This window comes from Hippoglossus stenolepis, chromosome 1, assembly GCF_022539355.2.
Source record: "Hippoglossus stenolepis isolate QCI-W04-F060 chromosome 1, HSTE1.2, whole genome shotgun sequence".
Lineage (NCBI taxonomy): Eukaryota > Metazoa > Chordata > Actinopteri > Pleuronectiformes > Pleuronectidae > Hippoglossus > Hippoglossus stenolepis.
Genome location: NC_061483.1, coordinates 1,891,165 through 1,903,301, shown reverse-complemented (window position 1 = coordinate 1,903,301; position 12,137 = coordinate 1,891,165). Strand labels below are relative to the sequence as shown.

The 12,137-nt window shown below is 43.0% G+C and overlaps 1 pseudogene; it reads left to right on the top strand.

The window, feature by feature from the left end:
- Positions 1-1,675: 1,675 nt before the first annotated feature.
- On the top strand, positions 1,676-3,744 carry LOC124851922 (annotated as a pseudogene).
- Positions 3,745-12,137: the final 8,393 nt, after the last annotated feature.

Genomic DNA, 12,137 nt, shown 5'->3' with positions numbered 1-12,137 from the left:
GAGGCGTGGCTACTGCACTTTAAACAGCTGCTCTTCAAATGCAGATGTGACGTTCAAATATCGCGTTTCAGTTGATGCAGTAAATCATTTCTGCAGAATAATAATCTGTGTGGCGTAAAAAGATGTGTGTGTGTGTGTGTGTGTGTGTGTGTGATCCGACACCGTAATTACCTTAACTTCTGATACATGATGGCTGGTTGTTATCTATATCATAATCTGACAAAAATGAACTGTGAGCGTGAACAGTTATCTTGTGTGTATATTGGACTGAGTTGTTTGTTTTCCAAGAGTGAACTGGTTCAACTTCGGTGGAGGAGCCACAGGGAACAGGGAAGTGTCAAGACTCCATTTTCACTGGATGAGCAGAGGAAAAATTGAGCAGTGGTCTTGAACACAACAGGTTTGCTGTCACACTCACTGCTGTTAGCATCCGTCTGCAGTCACCTGACTCTAAGTTTGTCAGTTCCACACCTGGTAAACAGACATGGACTCATGTGATCGGATCCCCAGAACAGATGTGAGACAGCAGCTGTGGGAACAAAGAGCCTTCAAGGATAATTAACAGAGTTAACTCACAGTTTCATGTTTTATCTTCATCACGTCTGTTCATCAAGTGTTTAATAACAGAGCGTGTTTCCAGAATCATACGTTACAGCAGTGATGCCAACCTGTGGAGAGTCTTCACTGTGGATCCCAGTAAAGCTCTGGACTCACTGGCTGAGGAGTAGAGACACCGACCTGCAGACACAGGTACACATATATATATATATATAAATAAATCTAAAACATCTGTACTATATGTATATAAATCTTAGTTTTTAATATTTATACTGATTTTGTGTGAGTTTTAAAGTGAATATAAAGTTGAAGAGCTTGTGTTTGACGTTCATTTGGGCACAAAGCCATAGAACTGGAGTGGAGATACAGAGTGCTGCTTCAAGCTGCTGACTGATGTGCTCTCAGTGTTACTGTCTATAAAGATCTGTAATTCATTTCCAGCCTTTATGACATTAACACTAGATGTTGAGATTTCCTTCTCCTATTGGCAGGAGTGTTGAAGGGACACATTGAACTTCATGATCTTGTATTAATTCACTTTAATGTAGTTGGTTATCAAAAAACTTACTGAAGCCAGTTATATTTGAAGAAACACTGAGTTTATGTACCTGGCTTCATTGTGTGTGTTTGAGCTCACAGTGTTTTTCCTCTCAGACTGAAGATGAGTGGTTATGAGGGAGGAAGGAGGACAGAGCAGAGTCTCCAGTGTATTATTGTGTCTCTGAAAAGTGACAGTCCATGTTTGAGCCTCCAAACTGTGTGAACCTGGACCCTCACACACAAAGTAAGAGACCTGCTACAAACATGTGAACCTGCAAACTGAATCCTCAGAGAATGAACCAGTGAATGATGTGTTCTGAATAAAAACATGTTTGTAGACCCCCGTTCTGGTTCACAAACCATACTTCCACCAAGTTTACTGGTAATCTGTTCAGTGGTTTTTGTAATCCCACTAACCCAGAACAAAACAACCCAACACACAAACATACTGAGTGAAAACAAAACCTCCTTGACAAGTAATGACAACCTGTGACTAGGACATTGCAATTTATCGGAAATGTCTTCACAGGGAGAGGAAGAGGAGTCATGTTTCCCCGAGGAGGAGCAGTCGTCCTGCTGTGCTTCGTGTCAGGGCGTCCTGAAGGATCCAGTCTCCACCAGCTGTGGACACTGGTTCTGCAGATCAGTGCATCACCTCATGCTGGGACCAGTCTGGTTCTTCAGGAGACTCCTCCTGTCACAGTGTGGACAAAGATCCAGAACAGGAGCTGGAGCTCAGACAGCCGGTCAAATGCTTGCATGCATGTGTCTGCTGATGTCTTCACTTTAACAACAGCACATGTTATTTCTATTTATTCCTTCATACAGCATCAACATTTAACATCGTTATAAAGCACAAAGTTAAAAGCTTTTTATTTTCTTAGTTTTCTGTATCAGTGAAAACAATCAGCAGATTCTCAATTCTCTGTCTCTGACATTGTTTCTTGTCTTTCAGCAGCTCGTGGTCTGCAGGAGGTTTAGATGAACATAAGCTCAGTGTGATGAGGAGATGTGAACAAGTGACTGAAGGAACTGATGAAACCAGGAAGTAGAACCCTCCTCAACAGGATCACTGAGCTCTACATCACAGAGGACAGAGTAAGAGGTTAATACTCAACATGAGTGAGGCAGCTTGAGGCGGCTTCCAAGAGGAAGAGAGCCTCCCACGACCTCCCATCAAGTGCCACTGACATGCTGGCCTCAACTGACCAGCAGGCAGCATCAAGTCGTCTGACTAGCAGGCGTCGCTGGCGTAGGAAAAACCTTCTAGAGTTTGCAGAAGTTCACTCTGGACTGGGCAGAGGTTTAGAAAACCAAGATGTGGGTCTGCTGACTGTGCTTTCGTTCAGGAGCTGAACCTGGTGAACCAGCAGCACAGTCTTCTCACGCTGCTCCGTGTTTTCCCTTCCCGAGCGTTACCCAGAAGCTCTCACGGCGAGGAGCCTTTGCCTCTGTAAACCTTTGTTCATCTTGATGACTGGATGGCAGACCACTTCTCTGGACTTCAACCACAGGAACTTGTGTCTGATGTCACACAGGAGTCGTAGTCAACGTGCTGCTGACAAACCTCATCCAGAATCTGCTTCCTGGCTCTGCGTCCTGGATAACCTCAGACCTGCGGCTGACAATCGAATCCCTCCTACATGTGTTGACAGGGTCACAGAAGTACGAGGCTTCACTGGCGCCCAGAAGGAGGAGTACTTCAGGAGATTCAGTGATGAAGAGCTGTGCAGCAGAATCATCTCACACATCAAGGCGTCCAGGAGCCTCCACATCATGTGTCAAATCCCAGTCTTCTGCTGGATCAGTGCTACGGTTCTGGAGCACATATTGATACAGACCAGAGAGGAGAGCTACCCAAGACCCTGGCTTGACCTGTACTCACACTGGCTGGATTCAGACAAGAGGAAGAACGCAAGTATGGTGAGGGACATGAGGCGACTCCACAGCAGCGGAGGCTGACAGGGACGTTCTACTGAAGCTGGGGAAGCTGGCACTTAAACATCTGGAGGAAGGAAACATCATGTTCTGCAAAAGAAGACCTGGAGGCGGTGTGGTCTTAATGTCACGAGGCTTCGGTGTACTCAGGAAGTTGTACTGAGATCTTCAGAGAGAGTGTGTGATCTTCAGAAATCAGTCTACTGCTTTGTTCATCTGGCGTTCCAGGAGTTTCTGGCTGCAGTCTACATGTTCACTGTTACACCAAGAGGAACACAGAAGAGACTCAACAACTGGGAACATATGGGAACACAGACTGATGCCTTCTCCTGGATGACCTCCTGAGAGAACCATGGAGAAATCCTCACCAGTACAAATGGTCATCTGGACCTGTTTGTTCGCTTCCTTCACGGCCTCAGTCAGAGTCCAAACCCAGAGAGTCTTAGGAGGCCTGCTGGAGTCGGACAGAGAACAATCCAGAGATCATCCAGAGAGTCATCAACAACCTGAAGGAGATGCAGAGTGATGACATTTCTCTGACAAACATCAACATCTTCCACTGTCTGACTGAGATGAGACGACCACTCAGTTCATCAGCAGATGCAACAGTTCCTGACGTCAAAAAGAACAGATCAAAGGAGGGAACTCTCTGAGATCCACTGCTTTCAGCTCAGCTACATGCTGCAGATGTCAGAGAGGACTGGATAGTTGGACCTGGAAGTTCAGCACATCATGTACCAGATAAGCCAGGAGACTGATCCCAGCTGTAGGAACTGCCAGGAAGGCTCTGTGAGTCAGACATGATCAATAACATGTTCAATCAGTGGAGATGAGTGGTTCTTCCAAATCCGCTCCAGTGTTAAATAGTTCTCATTGTTTGGGGCAGCATGGTGTTGCAGTGGTCAACACTGTTGGTGCAACCTTTCTGTGAGGAGGATGTTCTCTGGTGTCTGCAGGGTTTTCTCTGGGTTCTCCAGCTTCTCTAGGCAAAGACATGTAGATCAGGTTAGGTTGATTGGAGACTGAGATTCAGTGTCAGCTGAGATTGGCTCCAGGCCCCTGAGACCGCTAAAGGATAAGTGGCTACTGGCTGGAGTGTGTGTGTGTGTGTGTGTGTGTGTGTGTGTGTGTGTGTGTGTGTGTGTGTGTGTGTGTGTGTGTGTGTGTGTGTGTGTGTGTGTGTGTGTGTGTGTGTGTGTGTGTGCTGTGTGTGTGTGTGCAGGAGGTTCCTTGAAAAGCCTTAATGATTTAAAATATATATCTTAATTAATTATATTCATTTCATTTCTAAGTGCTTAATAAAACTGGTTGACTAAATGGATTGATTGACTGAAGGCCTGAGGTGCCTGTCTCACCCCTCTGAACTAATGGTTTAGTCCTTGTTCTGTAAGCATAGTGGAAGTGAGTGACAGCTGGAGAAGTGATGTTCAATATGTCCCAGGAAATCAAACGCAAAGTCTATGAATCAGAAAATAAAAGAGACAAAGGAACAAGAAGAAAGCAGCTGTTGGTTATCAAAATAAAATATTAAATATTAATATTTGTATTAATATTAAAATAATAACTTTAATTGATTAAAGTTACCTCAGGAGCACCACCATGCAAAGGAAAAAGATAGCCAATTTATTGAATAAGTCTCATAAGTACTAACTACAAATTTGGAACTCTGATTAACAATTAAATTAATAACTATAACCAAAATTACCATATAGATAGTTAGCTGAAGGATGAAGGATATATGGAGTTCTTGACAGTGTAAGAGGTTGGCAAAATTCACTTATGCAACATTAATAAAAAAGCATTTGTGAAGTAAAACATTTATTATAGTCTATTAAAGTATAAACGCAAATTACTAACAGTGTAATTACTAAACAAAGATGTGTATATGAGTATACGTGTGTGTGGCTGTGTGTCTGTGCTTCCCAAGTATGACTGGCCAAAGAGATAACACCCTTACCTATTGGAATGTTTACGACCTGTAGGGATAATGAGGTGAAGAGTTATGCGTGTGTCATGTGTGTGCCAAATTAGAGGAAGTTACTGGGTGGATGCAACAAAAGACTGTGAAAGGCATAACAGACTAACATTACTTTCTCAATAACTTGTACCCAAAATATCACAACACCACAAATCAAACTTATAAACATCACACAGAATCGAATAAACAGTCTTGCTTAGCCTAGTATAATTATTAAGCTCGGATTGTGTTACCTGTCCGTGAAAAGGAAAAAGGGCCGTTGCTGTGCAGTTCGAAGTTTGTGAAATCTTCTGGCTGGTTGTGTGGCTCCTGCCTTAGTGATTCTGTTGGGCTGTAGCTCAGTTGCTGATTGAAGTTTTCAAGCAGGACATCAGATAAGCTGCTTGAAGGGTTGGTTGTTAAACTTGGGGCTGAGGAGGTTTCCTTGGTGAGATGAGCTGGAAGCTGAACCTTTGTGCTCCTCTCAAAGGTTGGATGGGAAGAAGATGTGAGCTGGAGAAGAGGCTCGACATGGCCTTCCCTCCTGTGGAAGGTTGTAGGAAGAGGCAGAAGAGACAGAAGAGGAGGAACGGGCCTTATATTGGCCGGTGAAGGCCTCTGAGTCATGGGGTCAGAGTGACCAATGGAGTTGAAACCTGTGTGTCCCTAGGTTGCCCGCACCTCTGTGTGACGTTGATAGGAGCTTCAGGCTTTGACTGAACATGTGATACCGAAGTGTTGTCGCACAAAAAAACAGGTCCCAACACTACCTAACAAATACCACCCAGATCCATTTTGTTGGTTGACTATTTATATATTTAGGATGAGAATTATTTAAAAAATATATATATATATTTTTTAAATAATTATATTAATTTCATTCCTGTAATGAAACTGTTATATGTTTATATGCATTTAGAAATGAACGATTAATCAGATAAATCACAGCTTCTCTGTGTTAGGATGAGAATCACTGACTGTTCCTTTAAACTGGAAAAGCAGAACTAGAAATATCGTTTATTCTTCTTTCTGGTCAAACTAAATTCCCACCCCCTGCGTTTGCCATACCACCAACCAGTGCAGTGTGCATCCTCCAGGTTCTGACATGTGCATTCACAATAATATGAGTCACTGTAACCTTTGACCTTTGACCTCTGAAATCTAATCAGTTTATCTTTGGGTCAACTGGTCACAATGTGAAGAAATCCCCTAAAGACAGACTTGAGACACATCATGTTCAAGAGGCCAAGAAACATGTTGTGTGACCTTGACCTTTGACCCTTGACCACCTGAATCTAATGAGTTCCTCTGTCAGTCTGAATGAGCGCTTGTACCAAATCTGAAAGGATTCTCTTGAGGAGTTTTTAACATGTTCATGAGGCAAGAGGGATTACCAGGGTGAGAGTCACATGATCACGTTTGCCTTAGTCATATTTATTGTTTCTGATTTTATTCTAACAGATATTTTCTTTAATTACAGACTCCAGTGGTTGTGGACTCTCAGAGACTCACTGTGAAGTCGTGGCCTCAGCTCTGAAGTCGGGCCCCTCTACGCCACAGAGAGAACTGGATCTGAGTGGAACCAGGCTGCAGGATTCAGGAGTGAAACTGCTGTGTTTCTGGACTGGAAAGTCCAAACTGTGGACTGGAGACTCTGAGGTCCCTTAAAATCCTTCTTCTTTTCCAACTTTCTTTCTTATTGGGTCATTATTTATTTAAATTGTCTCAGTTCTGCTCTGCTCCACTGTCCCTCTCAGTCATCTGTCCTCACCCAGCCTGTCAGTCACATCCACCTCATCAACTCCATTCCTGCACTCACCTGCTCTGATCACTAAAGAGTGTCAGTAAATAACATGTGGACTGAGAGCCGAGCACTCGCGTCCTCTACTCAGGTTTTCAAAATAAGACACATTATTGAAACACGTTGGACAGTTGATATGTATAGAAACAGAGCAGTGACTGTCAGAACCATCCCTACTTTAAACAGTGTTATTACAAACCCCTGCTCAGTGACCAAGTACACAGAGAAGAAGGTGATGAATGAAACAATGGTCTTGACATGTCTGATCTGATATTTATCTTTGGGTCACAGACTGGACTGAGGTCAGCAGCATGTTGAGAGTCTGTGTTGACATGATGACGATCCACAACAACAGGAGGACACATTCTAATATTCCTTATTTCTTTATCCAGGTTGAATCTCTGCAGACTGTCAGAAGTCAGCTGTTCTTCTCTAAGCTCGCTCTGGTCAAACCCCTCTCATCAGCAGGAACTGGATTGAACACAGCGACCTGCAGGACTCAGGGTGGAAGGAGCTGTGTGGTTTTCTACAGAGTCCAACCTGTCCACTGGAGACTCTGGTCAGTTCACTGACTGACTTTGTAGATATTCATATCTATAAAACCTTTATACCCAATTGATATCATTTAATTCTAATTTAACATAATTCCTCTTCATACATAACTTGAATCCATTCAGCCAAATTAATCTGTGACATTTTAAATATTCAACTACTTGTTAAAACATTGAGTTGTTCTGGTTCTAAACTGATCTGCAGGACAGAGACCGGTCCAAATAATATATTTTTACTGAATCAGGACTCGATTTTAGTCCAACATGTCTGATTTCACTATTTATCTTCCAAGTTATGAGTCTGTGCTGACATGAATATTTGTATGTTATTTTCACACATGAGCTCAGTTTAATTTACAGTTAAGTTTTATTCTTTATTCAGGTTGTGGGGCTGCAGACTGTCAGAGATCAGCTGTTCTTCTCTGGCTTCAGCTCTGAGAGTCAAACCCCTCTCATCTGAGAGAACTGGATCTGAGACTAAATGACCTGCAGGACTCTAAGGGTGAAGAGCTGTGTGATTTCTCACAGAGTCAACCTGTCGACTGGAGACTCTGAGGTCAGACATCATGATTTCATATTAAGGTTCAGTGTGTAGAATGTAGTGGCATCTAGTGGTGAAGTGTCATGTTGCAGCTGAACACCCCTCACCTCACCCTCCCCTTCCAGACATGAAACAGAAGCTGTGTTGCCTTCTACTTGTCATCAGAAACTCAAAGGTTTAGTTTGTCCAGTTTGGGCTACTGTAAAAAACATGGCTGCCTCTGTAGAGAGGACCGCTCCTGATGTAAATATAGTAATAGCAAATATAATAGTTAAAACTTAAATGTCTCGTTCTATAGTAAAACAACAAATTGTACAGTTTAGATGGAAACTAGTGAAAACATCTCTAGGATTCTTTTCTCTTCAGTTTCTAACAATGGATCCTTTCACCTGAATCTTCCACACTGGAGCTTGAAGAGTCAAAGTGCAGAACATGTGTTCTAACAGTAGACACTGATACTGAGCTGAGAGATGTTTGTAGAATGAGCTGAGGACCGAGTCAGGCTCAATGTGACTGAAGTTTTTCTGACAGAGAAACAATCCAATGCTGGACAATGTGTCACTGCAATGTTTCTGTGGAAGCTAGCAGGACTTGTCCCGGTGGTCCTGTGGACTGACCACATGACAGCGTGGCTGCGTTCGTGTTCTGGGATCATTTCAAACATGAAACCCTTCCTCTGGTGCAGGACTTACAGAATTCGTCCATGCCTTTATCTCTTCACCACTAGATCTCTGTCCGCCCTGTACACACATTTTTTGTTCTCAGGCTCCTGCACCACTTTCAACTGGTCAAACTGCTGCTCAGATCTTAGCCACTTCAAAACATGATGCATAGAACTGCTCGCCCTTTCACACATCAACTTTGTGAACATGGTGAAAAGTGGGTGTGGGACATTTTCTGGAGCTGAAGCAGCAGCAGGAGATTGTCGGGTCGAGCTCGTTCACAGCAACAGGAACATGTGGGGAACATTCAGACGAGGCGGGCCAAAACACATATCTCCGCAATGGCCATGGTTACGTTAAGTTATGTTAAGTTACAGGTTCACTTGTGAAGAGTTATTGTGGCGTCTCCGTTAGCCATTACGTGAGCGTGGTCATACATTTACGTGTGCGACTCCTGAACATGTCCAACAGATATTTAGAGACATCAGTGGTGAAGTTACATATTACAAACAACTCAACCCCGAGGACACGAGGACTTTCAAAATGTTTTCAGTCATGAACTCTGTAAATTAGTGTCTAGTTTTCTGGAGTTTGACTTCCACATATGAAGACGGGTGGAGCAGCAGGAGGCGGACATAGCGTATAAATCCTGCTGTGGAAAGATCAGTGTTGTTGTTTTACAGCTCATCCCACGCAGTGGCCCTCATCACTAAAGCTCTGGAATCTCCTTGTGTTTCCAAGTTAGCGTCTGCGTCTTCTAATATTTGGCTCCTCTGCTTCATCTGAGATATTTGTGTTCTTCAGTTTCACGTCCGTCCGTGTTTGTGTCCTCCAGCTTACGTCCCTGCTTTCTCTCTGTAGATCCTCTGGACAGCATTTACCTGCTCTATTCCTTGGACTCCTCAGAAACTTTGTTAGGAGGCTGAAAGGAAAAGAAGTTCCAGAAAATGTCTCCAGAACAACTTGACTCAGACTTCAGGTCTGAAAACAGAACAGTGATGTTAGTCAAAGTCCTTTATTTTCACACATGGACTCAGTTTAATTTACAGTTTAGTTTAATCCTTTATCTTTATACTAGTCTTCTCTAGACTGGGCCCGGCTGTAACTCCCTCCTCTCTCTGGGAGAAGCCAGAAGTCACTCTCCCTGCCTCCAACCCAGTTCAGAACGCAGCAGCTTCTCACTGGTATTAAGCACCAACATCACATCTCCCAGATCCTCGCTTCTCTCCATTGGCTCCCTTTCCGTTTTAGAATTGATTTTAGATTTTACTGATCACTTTTAAAGCATCTGACTTTTAAACTACATCACAGAATTATTGAGCCCGTATGTTCCTGCACAGCCTTAGATCCTCAGGTGGATACCTGCTGTTTCCAAAGTCAGGTTGAAAACTAAACCGTGACGTGCTTTACCATCAGAGACCCCTCGGCACCTAAGGCAGCCTAAAAGGGAGATAAGGCAGAGTCAGTGACTTCTTTTAAATCACTTCTTAAAACCCATTTTTATAGACTTGCTTTTATGTGATGTTGTGTTTTACTGTGTTTTTTAATCATTTCACCTTTATTGCTTGTTTCATTTAGCTCTATTGTCATTTTACTGCTTTTATGGGTTCAAGTTTTTATTTACTTTTCTTGCTTTGCTGTCAAAGCACTTTAAACTCTGTTTTTTAAAAGTACTATATCAATAAAGTTTATTATTGTTATATTTATCCAGTTGAAGAGCTGCAGACTGTCAGAGATCAGCTGTTCTTCTACAACTTCAACTCTGAGAGTCAAACCCCTCTCATCTGAGAACTGGATCTGAGTAACAGCAACCTGCAGGACTCAGGAGTGAAGGAGTTGTGTAGTTTCTAAGAGTCCAACCTGTCGACTGGAGACTCTGAGGTCAGTTCCTTTTGTAGATCTCATATCTATAAAACAGCATTATACACAATTGATCTCATTTAATTCTAATTTAACATATTAATTCCTCTTCATACATAACTTGAATTCATGAATTGATTAATCTGTGACATTTAAATATTCAGCTACTTGTTAAAACACATCACAGGTTTAGTTCTGATTTCTAAACTGATCTGCAGGACAGGGCAGGTCCAAATAATCTATTTATACTGAATCAGGACTCGTTTTTAGTCAACATGTCTGATTTCATATTTTTCTTCCATGTTATGAGTCTGTGCTCCACTTGAATGTTGTATGTTATTTTCGCATGAACTCCGTTTAATTTTGATTAAGTTTTATCCTTTGCTAAGTTGAAGATGCAGACTGTCAGAGATCAGCAGCTGTTGTACCTCTGGCTTCAGCTCTGAGGTCAAACCCCTCTCTTCTGGAGAGAACTGGTTCTGAAGAAACAACCTGCAGGACTCAGGTGGGCACTTGATCTAAGCAAGTTCAGGCTGTCGCTGGAGACTCTGAGGGTCAGTAGATGGTTAGTCAGTCACGCTGCTTTCATCAGTATTTTACTAAACACAGTCAGTATCACAGATCCAGGGTCTAGCCATACAAACTGGGATTTATGGTTTATCATAGTTAACTTCAGGTTTGAGTTTTCAGTCTCAAGGCTCGTCCACTTCTTAGGGTAAATCACCATAGTAACTTCTGATGAGCGGCTAACCTGGCCAGGTTAAGTTGGAGATCAACCCATTATAAAAGCTCCGCCACTGACCACAGTGACTCTACACTGTTATGTGGTGCACCTCTCCTTAAAGGGGCGGATAAAGGGAAGTTTTAAATCAACGTCTGGTTGGTTCAGTTGATCTAACTCACCCAGAACATCTCAATCTCACCAGACTCATCCTGTCACCCAAAACACCAGATGCACTCAGTCAAGCTTCCTGAAGATAGGTCCATGTGTTTCTATTGAGGAGTGATGTCAGAGGTTTCCCACCACAGTGTGTGTCCTCAGAGTCAAGTGAGAGTGTGTGTCCTCCAGAGACAGTGGTGTGTGTCCTCAGAGACAGTGAGACAGTGTGTGTCAAACTAAAGCTCATTATCGAGGCCACATCCTGGGATTCAAGCGTTTCTCATCAAGAATCTTCTTCGTCCACTGCGTCTTGTTAGTAAACAACAGATTCAGATCTCGTGGCCTCAGTTATTTATCTCGTTCACACACGTTATTATATCATTGGTCACGTAATATATTTGTACCAAATGCCACCAGGGCGCAGTAACACACACGCATTGCAGCACAATCACAGATGTTTTACCAGCTGTTCTTCCTCTTACATTAGCAGCTGTGACTGATTTCTTTTATTCTGGATCTCATGTGTTTGTTCCTCTGATTTTTGTTATAGAACAGTTTGATCCTCGTTGTGAAATGAGGCTCTGCTGTCAGTCAAACTGTCCATGTCTGTGATTGGTCATACACAGTAAACCCCGCCCTTTTATGTGCACCCGATGCTCACACACGAGTGAAACATGGCTTCACCTGTAACCCAGTAAATCCACCTCTCCAGGTGTCCTCTGCACTTTGACATGCAGAGGAAACACACTTAGCTCTTGGCGTGTTCATTCCAGCAAGACAGGCAGAGAGGAAGCTCTGCTCCACCTCTGAACAGGACTGAAGTCCTGCTGCTCTTTCTACTGGATGTGC